Source organism: Mus caroli, chromosome 5 (genome assembly GCF_900094665.2).
Source record: "Mus caroli chromosome 5, CAROLI_EIJ_v1.1, whole genome shotgun sequence".
In the NCBI taxonomy this organism is placed as follows: domain Eukaryota; kingdom Metazoa; phylum Chordata; class Mammalia; order Rodentia; family Muridae; genus Mus; species Mus caroli.
This window is the reverse complement of record NC_034574.1, coordinates 46,154,731-46,175,866: the sequence shown is the minus strand read 5'-3', so window position 1 is coordinate 46,175,866 and position 21,136 is coordinate 46,154,731. Positions and strand designations below refer to the sequence as shown.

Sequence of the window (21,136 nt, the reverse complement as noted above, 5' to 3'; positions counted from 1 at the left end):
GAGAGAGAGAGAGAGAGAGAGAGAGAGAGAGAGAACTTTGTGCATTGCAAGGGGAACGAACTTGCCTAGCCAAGGTTCTTCAGAGCTTTCGAGCTGGAGCTGAGAGCCAAGGACAGGGCACTCAGACTGGATATACCAGGGCAGCAGTGAGGTTAATAAAGCAAAATCAAACTGGGATACTTCCATGCCAGCTGGCGAGAAGATTTTCTTCTGAGCCCTCTCATAGGGGGTGGGGTGGATTTTCCAACCCATCTTCTCCTTGCATGGCCCTGGAGAGCCTGATGCTCCAGGAACTAAAGGCTTAGTGGTTTATGCCAGGTAGCCCTAGAACCCTGCTTCAGAGCACACAAGCCTGCTTCTTTTCTGATTGGCTAGTGATGGTACTTTACTGGATATTAAGTGTTTTGAATATTACACCTGTAAAGAGAATCCAAATCCCGAGGGAGGTGCGGAAGACTAGGCTCATTTAATCCTGCTCTGAAATGCGGCCGCCTCGCTGCCAACTCTTTGTGGGCGCATTCATTCTAGAAGCACGTTGGATGTGCACTCAGCAATCAAACAGCCTGGGCTCCTGCTGCAGGGCTCTGGGTGCAGATGCAGTAGGAGAGAGAAGATGTGTGTTTAGAGCCATGGGTAGATGGAGACCTGCTCCTACCAGGAGGCTGGGACAGTCGTCCTTTCCTGTGGAAGTCGGGATAATATGGCTCTGTAGTTGTCTGGGCAATTGGGATGGATTGGGCAGTCTGCAGCTGTGCCCCTTTGGTCCCTCCTGGTAAGCACCCGTGGGAAGTCTACAGTCAGGCTTACTTCCTGCCTCTGAAGAAGCTCACTCAACTCCTTGTCCGCATCTCGGCTTTGCTGTGTGACTCACTGGGCCACCAAGGCCACATGTGTACCAGGGGACTCATGCAATCAAGTACAGCTAAATATAGACCGGGGGGGGGGGGTGATATAGCTATTTCCTAGCATGGCTCTTAGTCTGCCTAATTTAGGCAAAGCAGAGCTATGCCAGCATCCCTCCTTAATTCAGTGGATGTTCAGGTCAAGGAGAAATGAACCAACCATTTTAAATCCACGGCTGTTGAGAAGGCAAAGGAGGTGGCTGTGGGTAATCGTGAGCCAAGTTCACTTGGACCAAAATAGAAGAAAGACCAGAAAATGACCCTTCCATAAATACCCTCTCTCCTTCCTGAATCTTCCACACTATGGCCCTGTCCCTCTGCTGTCCTGTGCTTTATTAAAGCAGGATCTTGTGTTCACTCCACAGTCAACCATTAGCTGATAAGGCTTAACAACTCCCAGTAGGTATTTGCATTTTAATAGAGAATTATTGAGAACTGAAAAGCTTGCAGGGGCCGCAAGAGCAAAGCCAAGAATTGGAGGCTATAGGGTGATGTTTCAGGGAGCAGAAAGTTCAGCAGGTCACTCTTAAGGTTTCCGGTTTTTATTTCATTCCCTTGCCAGTGGCCCCCGATTGTCTGGACCTTCTGACATTCTCCTCTTACACAGTCCCATCTCACAGGATTCATTTCGCTGCCTGCGACTTGTTTGCACACTTGCAGAAGGAAGGTTGACTTTGATTGGGAGACGGGGCGAAGAGGGTGAATTGGGAAGTATATGAATGGGGAGCTTAAGTCAGAATAAGACTGAAATAGGAAAGGTAAGAAGCAATATGGGGAAAAAAATAGATGCGTGGAGAATATGGAGATGGCCAAGCGCATGGTATGAAAGGTCAATTAACTTTTAAAATAGGAATGTTGTTCTAGTTTGTGAGGAGTGTATCCTGGCACCGGAGACGGCCTCAAGTAGAAGAGCAGAGTCCTGGGGGAGGGATGGCAGCACATGGGACCTGTCAGTTACAACAGTGAGCTCTACTGGCCTGCTGGTCTGTTTCAGGCAAGTCAGCAGGGCAGGACCACAGTGTGCGCTCACCTCCAGGCTAAAGCAGCTTTCAAATCTTGTAAATGGATTTGAAAGCTTTTTGTTGGTGATGCTGTATCCCTTTTGTGTGTATTGCCATTATTGTTTCTTTACAGTAGTCCCATCATGAGCAGAACAGGGGTAGTAATGGAGCCCAGCAGAAGTTCTAAGAAGTGGCTGCAATTTCTATCCCTTCTGGAATCCATTCTCCTCCCAGGGTAAGTCTTGGAACTCCTCACACCAAAAAGTAAAATCTGTCTCTTCATTCCCTCAGTCTGGGTTACCCTTGGAAATCTTCCTTGGTCAAATGAAAATGCATCAGAAACGCGTGTTCCCAATTCGAGTCCCAGCCTCCAGGGTTCGAGTATGGCATCCTTGCATCCTTGCATCCTTTGAATGGCTCTCCTGGCCCAGCCCCTGCCCAGAGGACCAGCTAGAGCTAACATACTGGAGAAGACCAGATTCTAAAACAGGTAGATTGTTTCAGCAGAGAACTTTACAGAGCTGCCAGCTCTCCCTCCACCCCCTCCCCGCAGCAGCCCAGATGCCTACAGCCAACAGGCAGCTGCCCTGGAAGCAGAAGGGCCCAGCCAATCATGAATGAGGGAGCAAAAATAAATGTTCTCTGCTGAGAGTTTATGACTGTTACCCAGTCTCAGTATAATAGATAACTGTTACAGTAACACTTTCACTGCAGACTGAAGCATAAAAAATGTGCAGAACTTGTCCCGGTGCCAAGACCAGGATCTACCCTCCTTAAATGTTTTTTGTTACCGTTGTTGTCATGGTGGCACAATTCAGGGCATGCCCTAGAGTCTGACTGTTTATGTATCTGCCAGGTTCTCCTACATAACTAGCAGCTCCTGGGTGTGGGAAATCTGATCCCATTCATCTTGCACGATCTATTTCTCCATATTCAGGAACATATAATCCAACCAGGGAGATTGACAGCTACATAAAGCCTGCAGCGGGGGCTGGAGATAGCGAGCGTCCGAGAGTGCTGAGCACCAAGCTAGCAGAAAGTCGATGTAAGGTACTGATAGAGCTGATGACGGACAGCAAACATCCCCTGCACCCCGGCATTGGTGAGCAGGCAAGATGGACCATAACAGGGCCAGCCTGCTCCTACACTAGGCAGAAACCTGGGCAGGGCGATGAAGGGCTGCTCCAGCTGTTTTATAGCCTAGCTGTGACTCCTGCTTTCAGGCTCCCACTCTCTCAGGAGGCTAACCGGCACATGATGCAAAAACTAATTAGAGCAAGCGTGGTGCCCAGAATAAGCGGCCTATTAAGAGAATGTGAGCCCAAAGAATGCAAAGGACATTTATTGTAAATCTACTCTTAACAAGTATTTATTTTTGTTCTTTCCAAGCTTTCCTAGGGGAGTTGATTGTTTCAAAAAAAGGTAAAAACAAGAATGTTTTCACAATGTCCCTCCTGGTCCCCACAGAGATCCTCTCTGGGGCAGCAGGCTGCGTAGAGCCAGCTCCCCATAGAAACGCACAGGCAGCAAGGTTAAGAGAGACTCGGGCAAATTCATCTTCATTTCATGTCTTCGACAGCCTCTCAACTTAGGTCAAGTCCAAGGAAAACCAAGTGATTTTATTAGAGGTAGGGAGAGGTGGTAGTGAGCGTGGGCACCTCAGGCTTCACTCCCAACTCCAGGACCCACAGGCGTGGAGACCTTGACTTAGCTCCTTCATTTTTCTGAGTCTCTAATCCCTCATCTATGAAAAATGGATAATAAGTCACCTTGCTGGGCATGGTGGTTCATACCGTAATTGTAGCACTTGAGTGACTAAGGCAGGAGGAGCCAGTATTTAGTTACACAGAAAGTCCAAAGCCATCGAGGGTTACATGTAACAGAAAACAGAGAGAGAGAGACAGAGACACAGAGAGAGAGACAGAGAGAGAATGAGAGAGAAAGGAGGGGGGAGGAGGAGGAGGTGGTGGTGGAGCAGGAAGAGGAGGAGGAGGAACTGGTAAGAGAGTGAAAGAAGAGATTCCAGTCGTGTGAATCACAGAGGTGAGGGTGTAGAGCAGGCTAGTCTGGTGTCTGAGGATCAGGCTTGCAAGTCACCCAGGCTGTCTGTGCTCCAGCTCTGCCCCTTGCAAGCCATTTCACCTCTGTGTCTCAGATTCTGTAACATCCTCAAAGTAGGAAAACCCGTCGCCAGCTCGGAGGTAACCACGATGATCGAATGAGTTAGCGTACATCTCGGCAAGTCCACTAGTATTGTTGTTTACATCTTTTTATTAATAGAGATCTCTGGTGGCCAGAGACCTTCTAATTGCCTCACTTGAGAGTCCAGATAGCAGCTGTGGTGTATCAGCTCAGATGCACAAATGGTGAGCGTGGACTGAAGCAAATCATAGCTCTGTGAGTCACCATTCCAGCTAGTAAGCAGAGAAGCAGCGTTTATAGGCAGCTGGCTGCTAATTAAGACACCCTTAATCACACCACCTGCTGCAGAAGCCCCGCCCCGTCCTCGCTTGCCTGCGCCTGCGCTTTCCTCACTCCTCCCTTTGCTCTCACCATTGCTCCATTTGTTGCCTGTGTCCACTGAGAGGGCACATCAGTCGTCAAAAGACCCAGAAAACAACAGTATTCCTCCATCTGGAACTTACACACCACTTTGTACGCTGGGAAAATAATACGCGGCTCCCCCATATTGGTGAGTTTGAAGGTGATAACCAACCAGGGAGCCTTAAGAGTAGGGGAAGCAAAGAAAGCAATCTATAGAATGTACCCGAGGAAACAAAAACCTTAGTTTATACAAAACTCCATAGGTAGGTTTGTGTAGGGACTTTGCTCATAATCGCTCCAAACTAGAAGCAATCCCAATATCCTGTAACCGCTGAATGGCTAAACAAACCAGGGTGCTTTCATACTATGAAATGGTATCTAGCAAACAGAAAGGGCAGACTCGCCGCTTAATGACTGGGATACATTCTGAGAAACATATCTGAGAAAATTTTGCCAGTGTGCCAACAACACAAAGTATCCTTGCACAAATATAGATGGCACAGGTTAGTCACTGCACACAGCCTCTGGAAGGTCATGGAGAGACACAGATAGCAAGAAATTGATGAGGCTGCTGTTGGTCTGGCTTGGCATACTGTATCATGGTTGGCCTTTTCTTTTATAAGTAGCAAAACAGAAAGTGGAATAGATACACAACCCGGTGACACAGGCTTGTCATTAGCAAGGGTTCTGCGCTGTGTGTCAGAGTGTCTGATGAATGATGATACGGTGGCATGTTCCCCTCATCTTTATCCCAAGTACAAGGCTTTACAAAGACGGCTGTCACCAGATGGCAGACACTTCTCAGTCCCATTAAAATCTATGGGGCCACCATTATACACGTAGTGTATCATGATCTAGCACAGAGGTTCTCAGCCTTTGGGTCTTAACCCTTTTGGGGTCCCTGCATAGCAGATATTTACATTATGATTCACAACAGTAGCAAAATTACAGTTAGGAAGTAGCAACAAAAATAATTTTATGGTTGGGGGGGGTCACCACAACATGAGGAACTGTATTAAAGGGTCACTGTATTAGGAAGATTGAGAACCACTGAGCTGAAGTGTTGGTATGTAGAGTGCGCTGTGTTATCACAAGCAGAGAGTGGTTATGTCTCAAATGACTTAACTGAAGCAAAAGAAGGCAGACCCCAAAGGATACATGTTATACGATCTTGCATGTAACACTCAGATACGGTCAGTGATTGTTGGAGCCAGGGCTGGAGACTCTGGCTGGCTATGTGGAGCCCTGGTAAACTTGAGGAAGGCTTACGGATGTTCTCTATATGGACTGTGTTGGCACGTGTGTTTGTCAAAACTCATACCAAATTGGGCAAATATTATTGCATATGAATTATACCTCAACACACCTAATTTGAAAATAAACTCTTACATAGGAGCCTTGGAGCCACAAAAACAACAAAAAGAGACCTTAGTACCCTCCCAAAGTCAAACAACCTCTATTTAAAACGAACAAACAAAGCAAAAAAAAAAAAAAAAAAAANCCTCAACACACCTAATTTGAAAATAAACTCTTACATAGGAGCCTTGGAGCCACAAAAACAACAAAAAGAGACCTTAGTACCCTCCCAAAGTCAAAAAACCTCTATTTAAAAAAAAAAAAAAAAAACCCAAACACTGTATGCTGTTTGTTTGCTTGTTTCACATGTGTGGTGTGTACAAGCACATGGGGCAGATGGAGGGAGAGGTCAGAGGTCAGAGCTCAGGCATCCTGCTCTGTCCGGGTCCCTCACTGAGCCTGGAGTTAGGCTTGCCACAAGGAAATCCAACTGATCTCCAGTCTCACCTCCCCACAGCAATGGGAGTTATGGGTGCTGAAGATTAGGACTCAGGTCCTTATGCTTGTGCACTGAGTCCTTTATCCACAAAGCCATCTCTCCCAGCTGGACTTCACCCATTTCTGAGGTACTTGTGAGTCACTAAGATGTGTGGTTATTAACAGTAGGAAATAATTGATCACATCAAATGCGACAATACCAGTGTAGGAAAACACTTCCATTCTCAAGTAAAATCGCCCTTGGAGGAAGAACCAGATATAAATTCCATTGTGCTGAGAGCCTGACATGTCCTCCACAGGCTAATGTTTGGGCCACTGATGCCCAGCTGGTGGCACCCTTTAAGGAGTCTGTGCAGCCTTTAGGAGGTGGGACTTGGTTGGGGGTAGTAGGTCTCTGGGGACTGGCTTTAGAAAGTTATCTCAGGCCCTACTTCCAGTGCCACTCTCTCTGCTCCCTGATCTGTTGCTGAGGGAACAGCCACCTTGTGTTCCCACTGTCACAGCCAGGGCCACCCCTGCCCTGTGCCTTCCTCACCCTGCAGGCTGAAAGCTCTTTGAATCAAGTGAGCCAGGTTTTTTTTTTTTTTTTTCCTTTCACATATGCTGGTCACACAATGAAAAATAATTCAGATCCCACCGAGGCAAACAGGTCCATGGCCTTTCTCCAAATCAGATGCTGGATGTCATAGAAGGCCTCAATTTGGACTCCAGAGAAGATGGGAGAGGGCCACCCCTGTGCCTTGCCCAGGCTACTCACATTGACCCAAGAAAAACTGCAAAATTCTTTCCGAAAAACCAAGGCAAAGCTGAACGGGGCTGAACACTGGGTGAGGACTCCCAGAGTAGAAAGTGTCCAAGAGGAGGACAGCCAACGAGGATAACAACCCAGGAATTCCCATTTAGCATCATTCCAAACTTCTCAGGGTCCAGTCATGCAAAACAGACCTGCTTTTCGCATACTATAGCAATACGCAAGGGAGGACTGGTTGCTGTGTGTTACCCCCCTTTCCAGTTCAAACTATTTCTCCAGCTCCAAGCACACATCACTGCTGAGCCATTAGTGCTAGCTACTCAAAAGGATGACAGCTCCACAGTGTCTGTTGACAGTTGAACACTCCAAGGCCGGGTGAATGTGGAGGAGGACACCAGTAACATTAGCCAGGCAGTGTGTGTGTGTGTGTGTGTCCCCTTGTCAAGTCCCACCCTAGCCAACAAGGAGCATGTTATCACCACGGTACAGACAGGAGATAAAGGCTTTGAGTGGTGACACCATCTGCTCTTAAGTATTTTATATCTTCAAATGCAAATGTTCTGTGAGCCCGTGTTAAATAGAAATGGTGATTTCTGAATTAAATTTAGACAGGTTGCAGGAGGCAAGCGAGGGAATAAAATCATAAAGGAGTAGGCAGTGGTAGCTGGTGGGAATTTAACAGCCAGTGCTAGCGTGGGGCAGGGAGTTGCTTATACAATAAGTAGATATTCCTACCAGGGGCCGCATTCAAGGGATCCTCCTGAAGCATCCAGACTTCCCACACATTTCACAATCAGCTCTCCTGAATGGTGCAGGGACGGAGTGTGTGTGTGTGTGTGTGTGTGTGTGTGTGTGTGTGTGTGTGAAAATATTGATTCAAAGAACGTGTAAGAAGCAGACTTGTGAAGCAGTGTCAGGGAGAGGAACAGGGTGACTAAGGCAAAGAAAAGCTGAAAGATGTAGGGAATGACGGGAAAGAGACACCGGAGGGATGGATTAGAAGTCTCCTCATACTGCATGGAAACCTTGCTGGAAGTGGAGAAAAGCCAGAAGAATCCCAGATATTCCTTGCAGTGTGTTCCTTGACCTCAAAGATGAAGGCTAGGGGTGTGACTGGTGACTGCTTCTGGAATACAGAATGAGCGATAAAGAATGTGGTTTGAAAATTGCCATGAGATGGGGTGTATTTGGTCATTTTTTTGGTCAACTTGACACAAACTAGAGTCACCTAGGAAGAGGGACCTTCAGTTGAAGGATTGCCCCCATCAGACTGATGTGCAGGCATATCTATGGGTATTTTCTTGGCTAGTGATTGATGGAAAAGGGCCCAACCCACTATGGGTGGTGCCATCCCTAGGCAGGTTTTCTTGAGTTACATAAGAAAGCAGATTGAGGGGCTGGAGAGATAGCTCAGTAGTTAGGAACATTGGCTGCCCTTCCAGAGGTCATGAGTTCAATTCCCAGCAACCACATTGTGGCTCACAACCATCTGTCATGGGATCTGATGCCCTCTTCTGGTGTGTCATCGACAGCATGCTCATATACATACAAATCTTTTAAAAACTAACTAAATAAATAAAAGATAAGAAAAGAAAGCAGGTTGAATAAGCCAGTATTTTGATGGAACCACTTGCATGCAGATCCTTTGTAACTGGAGTTATAGACAGTTGTGAGCCGTCATTTGGGTATTGAAAATTGAATCCAGTTTTCCTGGAAGAGCAATCAGTGGTCTTCAACCAGCCCCTTGCCATAGTTCTTAAAGAAGCCTCTGTTGAAGAAACGTACAGGAGTGCAGTGATTAGAATGGGCAGGGTTTAGAATGTAAAAGAATTACCCCTTCATAGATAGATAAGCCAGTTACCTCTCTCCTGTGAATGTTGCATTCATCTCCATTGTCAATGTCTCTCTGGATCCTTCATCTTTTCTATGTGGACTGCTATGAACTCTTCACGTGTTCAAAGGATCAGACTTCTGTGTATGAAGAACAGCAGAGCTTTTTGTTGTTGTTTCTTGTTTAGCTTTTTTTTTTTTTTTGTCTATGAATGTTATTAATATGCAGACCAGGAGGACCTTGAGCTCACGGAGATTGGCCTGCCTCTGCTTCCCTGGTCCTGGGATTAAAGGCGTGTGTTTGACACCTAAGTTAGGCAATGCGGATAGAGTGATGCAAAGCATAGTCCCTGCTCTCCACCTGCGAGATGGCTGTTGGGGGAGGAGTTCAGTTGTAAAACAGTTCAGAACAGAAGCGACTCCTAGACAGGGATGCTGGACTGTGGGATAAATGTAGGCTCAGAGTTTGAAGAAGGGTTTAGTTTGCTAAGGATCTGGGGGTTGGAGGGCTTCTAAAACATGATGTGTTAACTGGAATTGAGGCAAATAAAGTGTTACAAATAAGGCTACTGGAAACTTGATGTATTCAAAAAGATTTTTCTAATTAAAACTACCTTATTATTAAATATTAATTAATTAATAGCAGGTATAGTACATAAGTGTATCTTCATAAACATAATTGAATTGAATTGGTTAGATATCCTATACATGTAAGTACACACATATGAGTCTTAGCTGTGGTGCACAAAACAACTACATTTCCAGCTAGTGTTATTAATTTCTATAGCACAGAAATGCAAGAACTTTACAGTTAAATTTGTCACTTCCTGTTTAATTTCTCCCATTGTCTTGGTCTTTCGAACGCTACCATCTCTATAAAGATCTAGTCAATAGATTCTCATTTCGGCCACATTTTAACAGCCACGTGGACGTTCTGAACAGCATCCAAAACATGACAAGGAATGAAAAGTAGGTTTTCATTTTTCACAAGTAAAAGTGAAAATAGAACGGATTAAAGAGAGAACTTGTGTATTGTCCCTGCAAATAATACAGCAGATGATGAGCAATAATCGTCCACATCCCTGCATCTGGGTGAAAGATGTGAAGAGCAAATTTTCAAAATGGTTTTGATGAGTACAAATCAGACTAATGGGGAAATTTCAAAAAAGGTGGAGGCCCTGCCTCATACATCTTATTCTTAATGATATAACCCAGTACTCTGTAAAGGGTTTAGAAAGGAGATAGAAGGAGTTCTTGGGAGAATGTCACATATACTCCTATCTGCAATCCGACATCTCCTACAGAGGTGTAGGAGTTCTTCGGAGTAGCTTGCAGAAATGAGTCAAGGGAGAAGGTAGACTCAGCACCAGCTCGGGTGGAGGATCTATTGGCTAAGCGTGATGGCGGGGAGTAATAGGTCTGTCCTGTCCTCTGTTCTCAGGTGGAGTTCCTACCCCATGGAGAATTCAGGATCTCTTCTCTGCATTCCTTGATATCAGTAGTCAAAGCACAAGTGACTTTCTTAAAGATGCCAACTTTGATGATCTGGCATGGTGGGTGTGCAAAAAGAACTGGACATATAAGTCTGATGAGATGAGTTCCACTCCCAGACCCCACATAAAAAGCCAAATATGGGGGCTGAGAGATTTCTCAGTGGTTAGAGCACTGGCTGTTCTTTCAGAGGACCTAGGTTCAAATTCCTAGTGCCCACAGAGCAGCTCACAACTGTCTGTATCTCCAGTTCCAGGGTATCTGACACTCTCACACAGAGATGCATGAAGGCAAAACACTCCTGCACAGAAAACACATATAAATAAATAATCTTTAAAAATCCAACTGTGGCAGCACATACCTGTAATCCGAGCACTCTGACAGTAGAGACAAGAGAATTGCCCATAAGTGTCTAGGTCAGATTGGAGTCCCCAGTGTGGAAACAAAACAAAACAAAACGTGAGGGGGTCTAAAGAGATGGCTCAGTGTTTCAGAGCACACACTGCTCTGACCAGGACCTGAGCTCAGTTCCCAGCACATAGAACCGCCTGGAACTCCTGCTCCAGGCGTCTGTTGGCACCCTCTTCTGGCCTTCAAGAACACCCACATTTACAGCAAGCCCCACCCCCACCCCTGCGCCATGCGTTCTCAAAATGAATAGAAATAAAATAAATAAAAGCGATCCTACCTAAAACTGAGGTAGAAGGAGACAGCAACTCTTGCAAGTTGATTTTTGACTTTGCATGAACCCTAGCCCATGGATGAAAGCACACTTACACACACACACACACACACACAAGCGGGGCTTTATATATATATATAAACTTACATATATATATATGTATATAAGTATAATATATTTTTGCAACCACATTCACACACACACAAGTGGGGCTTTGTATACATATAAACTTACGTATATATGTTATATGTAATGTATATTTTATATAAACTATATATGTAACTTTTCATATAACTATATATTATTTATTTCTTTTTTCCATGAATAACAGTTTTGAGCTAGGCCTGATGGAATAGGTGTGTACCCTGTGTTGAGACTGAGGTAGTGAGTTGAAAGATCTAATCTGGATCCTCTGGAAGAACATTTTTTAAAATTGTATTTATTTATTTTTTTATTTATTTTGACACTGGCTAGCCTGGAATTCACTCTGTAGACCAAGATGACTTTGAACTCACAAAGATCTGCCTGCCTCTGCCTCCAGGTGCTGGGATTAAAGGCATATGCTTTAGAGCACTTAAATTAGACAATGCAAAAATACTAATGAAGTAAATGCACAGTCCTAGCTCTCCACCTTCTTATCAGACGGGTGTTTCTGGGAGGGGATTTAGGAGCCCTTGTCAACTGAGAGAGATGCTGACTCAATATCTTATAACAACTATAGCAGATTAGGACAAAGTTCACCAACGGAGCCCTTAGCTAATGTGCACAAGGCCTTGGGTCCCACCACTGGTACCACACATACATACACAAAACAAGAAAAAAGGAAAGAGAGAAAAAGAGAGAGAGAGAGAGAGAGAGAGAGAGAGAGAGAGAGAGAGAGAGAGAGAGAATGTGCCAGGGACTAGAGATGGTTCAGTGGTTAAGAACACTGACTGCCCTTCACAGCTCACAGTTCCATTCCCAGCACCCACATGGTGGCTCTCTACAGACTGTAATTCCAGTTGCATGAATATGACAGTCTCTTCTGCCCTGTGAGGGCAACAGGCATGTATGTAGCATGCTGACAGGCATAGTATCCATATACATGAAATACAAAAGGAGCAAGTAGATAATCCTATTCTGGGTGACTGTGTGACTTTGTGATCTTTACTAACTCATTTCTGGCCTTGGATAAAGGTGTGAACAGAGACCAGTTTGTCCCTCAAATCCAACATGTTACAGAAATATATTAAACAACCAAAGCAGGCTGGAGAGATGGCTCAGCGGTTAAGAGCACTGACTGCTCTTCCAGAGGTTCTGAGTTCAATTTCCAGCAACCACGTGGTGGCTCACAACCATCTGCAATGGGATCTGATGCCCTCTTCTGGTGTGTCTGAAGAGAGCTACAGTGTACTCACATAATAAATAAATAAATAAATAAATAAATCTTAAGAGAAAAAAACAGAGCATTGAGAATATTGTTTTTTGAAAGGAGAGAATTTTTAAAGCATATTTTTCTGTGGCTGAGAAATATTATGTGGGCAGGAAATGCTATGCTAAGGTACCTTAGATAAAAATAGTTTAACATGTTCCCAAACTCTCAAATTAACTTTTTTTTTTTTTTTTTTTGGTAGGGGAAACATATTCAGCACAGAAGTCAATGGTCAAAAGCTGGTCTTTTGGTGATTTTGAAAACAGACATAAAGATGCATATTTGAATTTCGAACCATCTTTAATTTGACTACTAGAGCCATGGTAAAAGGAAATTAGAAACTTTTCCAGCTGCCTGAGATTTTCAATGAGTTCCCTCAGGATGTGGGTGGCTATCTTTGATTTTACGATCGAGCCGATTAGTGGGAAGGAAACGGAGTGTCAGGCATTAGGAACACATTTTTTTATTATCTCACATTTGTGCCATTCACTTCCTCTCGGAATCTGAAGCATACTTCACAATGTCTTGGTTAGGATGGGTGAGGGTACAGTTAATAGACTGCAGCTGCACATAGAGCCAGCGGTGGCTGGCAGCCCAGTCAGGCTGTACAGAACTACCTTGGAAAAGGAAGGGTGGCCACCAGGGCCCAGAGTCCAGGAACTCCAGCTCACCAGATTCATGCAGATGTGAGGACAACTGAGTCACAAACAAGCAGACTTCCAAGGCTGAAGGCTGAGTGACTGGTAAGAGAGATGTACAACTGCCAAATCTCAGGCAAGCATGGAAGAGGTACTTTTAGGAAGAACTGGTTTGTCACAGCGAAGGGAAGCATAAGAGAAAGTTTCTTCAGTGAGCTGCAAACACAGAATTACTCCTAGGAGAGAGAAGGAAAGCATCAAGCATCAGGATTTAAAGACGAGCAAAAAGCATCTTACAGAAAACCGTTGCTTAAGGGAGGTAGGAGTGGGCCAGAGAGAAGGCCCAGCAGGAAAGGGCACCGAGTGCCGGGCGCTGGGTGCATGGTGCCGTCTGACTTCACTCCTGGGGAAAACATAGGAAAGGTAAGAATCAACTCCTTTACCTGTGCACCTCGGTGTGTGTGTGTGTGTGTGTGTGTGTGTGTACGTGCATAAAATAACAAAATAGTAAATGAAAAGTGAAAACGCTTAGGAGGACTGGTTTAGCTCAGAGTTTCATGTCTAGAGCGAGTTCGATGCACTAATTTGTCCTTTTTGTTGCTCGTGAGGCTAGGGGTGGCAATTTTGTGTCTACATGTGGAACATGGAAGACAACTTAGTAGTCATTCTGTAAGTACTATCTATCTTGGATTTTTGGTTTACTTAATTTTTATGTGTGTGTATATTTTTTCTACATTGTATGACTGTGCACCGTATACATGCAGTAACTTCAAAGGACAGACGATGTCAGGATCCTCTAGGATCTGGAGTTACAGACAGTTCTGAGCTGTCGTGTGGGTGCTGGGAATTGAACCAGAGTCCCCTGGAAGAGCAGCAAGCACTCGTCATGATGGAGTATGGTCTCTCCAGACCTTCTCTCTTTAAACATTACTTATTTACTTATTATTTGTTTTATGTGTATGGATGTTCTGTCTGTTTGCTTCATGTGGTGCCTGGGGTCTGCAGAGGCCAAATGAAGCTGTCAGTGCCCCTAGAATTGGAGTTAGACGACCAGGAATCATCAAGCAGGTCCTGGGAATCAAAGCCAGGTCCTCTGGAAGAGCAGCAAGTACTCCTAGTTACCGAGCTCTCTCTCTAGCCCCTGTCTACCATGTTTTGTTTTGTTTGTGATAGGGTCTCTCAGTAATGCAAAGCATAACAAGTACACTAGACTGGATGGACAGAAAGCGCCATCTCCCAGCCCTTAAGAACCTTCCATGGACCAGGCACTGTTCTTGGCATCTGACTAACATTAATGACTAGGATGGCGTGCTTGCCTTGAGCCGCTTTCTTTTTCTGTTGTGTTTGTTTGTCTTGTTGCTTTGTTTGTCATTGTTGTTAAGAGAAATGGTCTCACTATGTAGTCCAGGCTGTCCTGGAACTTGCTCTGTAGACCAGGTTGCCCTGGAACTCACAGAGATCCACCTGCCTCTGCTTCCCAAGTGCTGGGATTAAAGACTGGCAATATCATGCCAGGCTTCTCAGAGCTTTCTTATATGATCAGATAAACAACAAAAGATAAACTTAGTATTACTCATGTAACCTGTAATCCCAGCACTCGGGAGGCAGAACAAGATCATGAGATCTACATGGCCAGGCTGAGGCCTTGCATTAGGCTTTATCTCAAAAAACCAAAGCGAGACATAAACATTTTAGTCGATCAGAAAAGAAAAGGGTGAGAGTTATGGAACATGAATTGTGTCAGGATAGGAGGATGGGTCCTGACTAAATAAGGCATTCTGGGATGTCTTAGTCAGGGTTTCTATTCTTACACAAACATCATGACCAAGAAGCAGTTGGGGAGGAAAGGGTTTATTCACCTTACACTTCCACATTGCTGTTCATCACCAAAGGAAGTTAGGACCGGAACTCAAGCAGGTCAGGAAGCGGGAGCTGATGCCGAGGCCATGGAGAGATGTTCTTTACTGGTTTGCTTCCCCTGGCTTGCTCAGCCTGCTCTCTTATAGAACCAAGACTACCAACCCAGGGATGGCACCACCCATAAGGAGCCTTCCCCACTTGATCACTAATTGAGAAAATGCCTTACAGCTGAATCTCATGGAGACATTTCCTCAACTGAAACTCCAGCCTGTGTCAAGTTGACACAAAACCAGTCAGCACACAGGATAGTCTATGGGAGGAGTGAGGAGAGTCCCCTTAGCACCCTCTGACTACCACAAACTGATGCGAAGTAGAACCCCTCTGAGGTCACGTCAAGTTTGGAGACAATGAGAAGTGGGAGAGGGCGGTTGGTCAAGAGTTCCATTTGGGGTCATACTGAGATCAGTCTAAACAGATGTTCAAGTGTAGCTGTCAGTAGTACGGAATCCAGCATCTGCAGCACAGGAGAACGCCGGGGAGTGAGAGATATATTCTCGGGGGACTGTAAATATAGGTGTTGCATTTAAAGACCTGAGACCCACATAGAAGAGTGCAGACAAGGAAGAGACAAACAAGAAGGGAGAGCAACCAGACTGTCTTAGGTGAGACCAAAAATACAGAAAAACTCAACACTCATTCTTGACTTAAAAAGAGCAAAGACTTAAAAAGGAGGCTAGAGGGACCAAGAAACTATTTAGAAAAAGGAAAAAAGAAGAATCCAATACAGAATGGAAGCTATCATATCATAGGAAGAAAGACTATATTTTTAATTTCTTTATTATTTTAAATTACAAAGCATTTAGACTGATGGAACAAGTAAAACTGCACCGCTATGTGTAAAAAAAAAAAACCCATTATTGTCCCCACCTCCACTCCCTTCAGGGTACCACAGTAACAACATGACATTTGTCCCTTCCTACCTTTTGCATGGCTCAGTAGTATCATAAGCATTTATATAGCCCAGCTCTGTAGACCTTTTTGCATATGTCCACTTTGTCAGAAAAACAATCTTATCACATATGTTAACATTTTTAAAAATTTTAATAGTTTATCAATCATACTCTCAAATACTTGGGTATAGTTAATTCCATCTTGTTCTAATATAGTATATATTATTCTATGTATATGTACATGAAATATACATATATATACTTATATATGCAAACATGCACACACATACAATGTTTAAACATAGGATTGTGGTCTGGATGCAAAATCTCTCTCATAGGAACAGATATTTGAATATTTGGTCTCCAACTAGTGGTACTACTTGTGGAAGCCATGGATCACTGAGAAGTAGGGCCTATCTGGAGGAAGCAGTCCTCTGGGAGAGGTCTGGTGGACTTGAAGTTTATGGCCTACTCCACTTCTTGTCTCTTCTCTGCTTTGGGTTACACCTAGATGTGAGCTAGGAGCTTCAAGAGATCCTGTCATCACAACTGAAAGCTGCTTCTCCCACCATGACTTCCCTGCCATAATGCACCGCCCCCCACCCCCACCCCACCCCAAGTGCAAGTCAAAACAAACCCTTCCTTCCTTAGTTGCTTCTTGTCCTGACTTTGGTCCCAGGGATAAGAAAGGCAAATGATAAACACATTAAGACGCAGATGCATTGATAGCATATCACAATAGGTTTTTGTTCTTTTGTTTTGTTTATTTTTGAGACTTGGTTTCACTGTGGAGTCCTGACTGTCCTGGAACTCTCTCTGTAAAACAGGATGACCTCGAGGCCTCATGAGTGCTTAAAGGCATAAATCACAACTGCATCACCCCAAATCTTACCCCGGAGAGGCAGAGACACTGTTAACCCTATGTAGTTCATGTCTTACATCGTCCTTAAGCTCATGTGATCACACACAGATAGAAGTCTGCTTACAAATGTAAATACACACACACACCACACACACACCAGTGTACATCAGTCTATCTCCAGGAGCCGTATGGCTCCAGTGGCTTGCCCTTCTCACTCCACGCTCGTGAGAATCCTAGTTCACAAGAAGTTCCAATTCTACCTTGGAAGTAGAAGCCTAGTATTTTATGAAGCAGAGACACTATTCAGCCATATTTGCAAATTCAGCAAAAAGAGAGATGTATTAAACTGTTCCCTCATGGTTATGCATTCATTTTGCTTTTAATTTTTTGCTCCTACCATTCTGCACACAGCCTTCCATATTGGCTTGTTAATTATTTCTACATGCCCAGGGCTTGAATCAGTGGGTCAAAGGTTGTGTGGACTCTTTAATAGATGTTTTTAAGACTATCTTCTCTCCAAAGACAGGAACAGTTCACAGCTTCACAAACACTGCAATAGTAATAGTCTTTTGAATGTTTTTAATCTCATGGGTGTAATATAATGCCTCATAATTATTCGATGTTTTTAGGCAGAGTGTCATGAAGCCCAGGAAGAAATCAAACTCACCATGTAGATAAGGCTAGCCTTGTTTCTCCTGCCTCTACCTTCTGAGTGTGGGATTATAGGTGTATGCCACCACATCTGGCTAGATATCCATTATTATTCTAATTTGCAATACCCAAAATGCTGGTGAGTTTAAAAATCTTTAACATGTTTATTAGTTACTTGGACTTATTCTGTGAATTCCCTGTTGCCTTTTGCCCCTATGTTTTATCTTTTCTTTACCAGTTTCTCTGAATTTGCTGTGTGTGAGAAATATTTACCCCATCACGACTTATCTGTGTTTCACATGCTTCACTAAACAAGTTTTGACATGACTTGCCTTGGCATCTTTTGCCATTTAAAGGTTTTGAATTTTGTTACCATACATTTCCCATTTCCCAAGTTTCTGGTTTTCGTTTTTTAGAACATGTTCTCTGTCACCCACATTTGAATGTAGTTACCTGAATGTCTCTCCAAGGCTTAGTGCTTACACTGACGTTTTTAATCCATTTAGAATCTGTTTTTAGACTTGTGAAATTGAGACCCAAGTTCATTTTGTTCTAGATGAATAGCCAGTTACACCGGCACTGCTTATTAAATAAACCATTCTTTCCCACAGAATTGAAATACTGCCTTTGTCACATATTAAATTATGATATATGCTGAGATCTATTTTTGGATTCACTGTTCGGTTCCACTGATTTGTCTGCCCTGATGCCGATACCATGTTGATTGTGTTACTGTGATTTTTATCACTGCATCTTTCAGTTGATGACAGGCCTCTCATTATTTATCTTCTACATAACTTTTTGTTGTTATTATGCAGGCTTTGGATATTTGTGTGTGGATTCCTGAATGACTCTGTCTGACTTACTCCACCTTGTAAAATGGAGAACTATCCCGACTGTAACTTGGAGGCTACTGCTTTTTAAAGAGCATTGCTGTTCATTGAAATAGGTGAAAAGTTCAGTAACATTTTATTTTTAATTCATGTATCTTAATTTTATGGGTATGAATGTTTTGCCTGTGTGGTATGTACATGTACTACATGCATGCAGTGCCCAAAGTGTTCGATCCTCTCAAATTGGAGGCATAGGCAGCTGTAATCCACTGTGTATGTGCTAGGAACTGAACCCCAAACCTCCAACAAGTGCTCTTCGCCATTGAAACATCTCTCCAGCCCATTTATCACACATTTAAAATTGAGTGATTCCTGATAAGAGGATATGTCTGATCACTGTTCTAATTCCCCAGTTATCTCATGGCTTATTTGGCTGGATTCCTGATAGCTAAAGGCATCCGTGAGGTTGATGGAGGTAAGTGTTTAGCTTGTTTTAATTCACAGAGTGCTCCCTCTTCTCCCATTCTTTACTGAAGAAAAGAGGTTGTTGCTCAAGAACATCCCCTTACCCTGAGTTTCGGTATCTGTACTTTTGTGGTGTTATCTAATGCCCAACATTCATTTAGATAGTGGAGAAGGCCATCCATTCATTGATCTGTTAGGACCTCCACAATGCTGAATAGATCCATCCTTTCATCTCAGTTAACTGGAACAGCTTTAGAAGGTCCTTCAACAAAAGTTGGCATCTTTCCCAACCACCTGGGAATGTAGAAGAAAACAGGACTGTTCAGAGGATGTGGTCTCCAACCTGCTGAAGACAGCAACTGTGTTTTCTTCCAAACTGTCAGATGTAAGCATAGTGGATATGGTTTCAGTGTAGCATAATTGTTAATTTTATTTGTTTCACTGCTCAGTGGCAGCTTTTTCAGATAGCTCTTGAGTCTTTGCAAAGGAAGGAAGGAAGGAAGGAAGGAAGGAAGGAAGGAAGGAAGGAAGGAAGGAAGGAAAGAGAGGGAAGGAGGGGGAGGGAGGGATGGGAGAGGGAAAGAGAGGGGAGGAAAGGGGACGGAAATTAGAAGAAGAGAAGAGAAGAGAAGAGAAGAGAAGAGAAGAGAAGAGAAGAGAAGAGAAGAGAAGAGAAGAGAAGAGAAGAGAAAAGAAGAGAAAAGAAGAGAAGAAGAGAGAAAAAGAAGTCATGTGCTCAGGAAGAGAAGAGAAGAGAAGAGAAGAGAAGAGAAGAGAAGAGAAGAGAAGAGAAGAGAAGAGAAGAGAAGAGAAGAGAAGAGAGAGAAGAAGTCATGTGCCCAGGTCAGGTGCATTTCCTACCCAGACCCTTCCAGGCTGCAACCCAAGGAAGGGGTCCTTCTGCCCACTGGAGGAACTTTGTCTGGAATCCCTGCTGATATTTGCTAAGTCGTTACATTGGAGCTTTATTAGGGGGACAGCACAGAAAGCGGAGTTTGTTTACACATTTGCATGTCCTAAACGTCTAACGGCATTTCAGATTCACCTACAGGATCCCTAACTTGCTAATGTGGTTCCTTCCACACCTAAGACCTGCTGTTGCTGACAATTCCAACAGAGCTGCTCCTTGAATTGAGGTCAGCCCTTCTTAAATATTTTCCACTTGCAACCCATTTTCACTTGAAATTTGTTTCTGGTGCTGAAGATTGAACCCCCTTCAGACATACAAGTACTCTACCACTGAGCTACAACCTCAGCCCTGCCTCAGTAATTAATATATAGTTTATAAGACAGATACACAAATAACACATTTGCTGGGAAGGAATCATAAAGAAATTTACTTTAAAACAGTTATTTTTGTATAGATATATTTTAAAGACATAGGGAGTTGAGACAGGGTTTCTCTGTACAGCCCCAGCTGTCCTGGAACTCACTCTGTAGACCAGGCTAGCCTCAGACTCAGAGATCCACCTGCCTATGCCTCTAGAATAGTGGGATCAAAGGTGTGTGTAACCAATGCCCAGCTGACAATTTTTAAATATACTTATGATATTTTTATTGATTATACATATGTATATGCATACACATGCCATAAAGCATGTGTGGAGATCCAACAACAACTTGCAGGAATCACTTCTCTTTCTACCATGTGGATCCTAAGGACCAAACTCAGGTCACTGGTCTTGGCAGCAAGCAACCTCTACCTACTGAGTCATCTCATGGACCTGGTGTGCTGACTAATGTTCTGTCCATTTGGCATAGGCTAGAGCCGATTGAGAGTATGGAGCCCCGATTGAGATGCCTCCAGAAGACTGGGCTGCAGACAAGCCTGTAGAGCACTTTCTTGATGAGTGATTGATGTGGAAGTGGGAGGGAGGGCCCTCCCAGCCCATTGACTGATGTGGATGGGGTCATCCCTGGGATTGTGGTTCTAGGTTCTATAAGCTAGCAGGTAAACAAGCTCTGGGAAGCAGACCAGAAAACAGCACCCTCCATGGCCTCTGCATCAGCTCCCGCCTCCAGGTTCCTGCCCTGTGTGAGTTCCTGTCCTAACTTCCTTTGAAGATGAACAGTGATATGGAAGTGCAAGCCAAATAAACTCTTCCCTCCCCACTTCACAAGGTAGTTTGGTTATGGTGTTAGTGTTTCATCACAGTAATAGTAGCTCTAACTAAGATACCTGGAATGAATTTAATTTGCATTGGAGAATAAATCAACTTTGCATCCTAATTACATGGATGTGTGCTGTGGTTTGAATGTGGAACGTCTCCAACAGGCTCCTGTCTGAACACTTGTCCCTTGCTGGTAATGCTGCTTCAGAAGGTTTTGGGGCCTTTATATGACAATCTTGCTGGAGAAAGTGGTTCAAACACATGAACTTTTGGAGTATGTAAATAAGTTTAGGGCCATCCACTGGGACAGTGTACCAGTGGCCATCCTCCCAAAGAAGAATTACTTTCCTAATGCCCAGT

General features: G+C 44.0%; 1 long non-coding RNA gene across 1 annotated transcript; it reads left to right on the top strand.

The window, feature by feature from the left end:
* Positions 1-4,446: 4,446 nt before the first annotated feature.
* LOC110295310 lies at positions 4,447-20,892 on the top strand. The gene is made up of 8 exons (XR_002378043.1): positions 4,447-4,595; positions 6,261-6,369; positions 10,264-10,375; positions 17,606-17,723; positions 18,186-18,316; positions 18,614-18,675; positions 18,827-19,050; positions 19,705-20,892. It is a non-coding gene; the product is annotated as an uncharacterized LOC110295310 (long non-coding RNA).
* Positions 20,893-21,136: the final 244 nt, after the last annotated feature.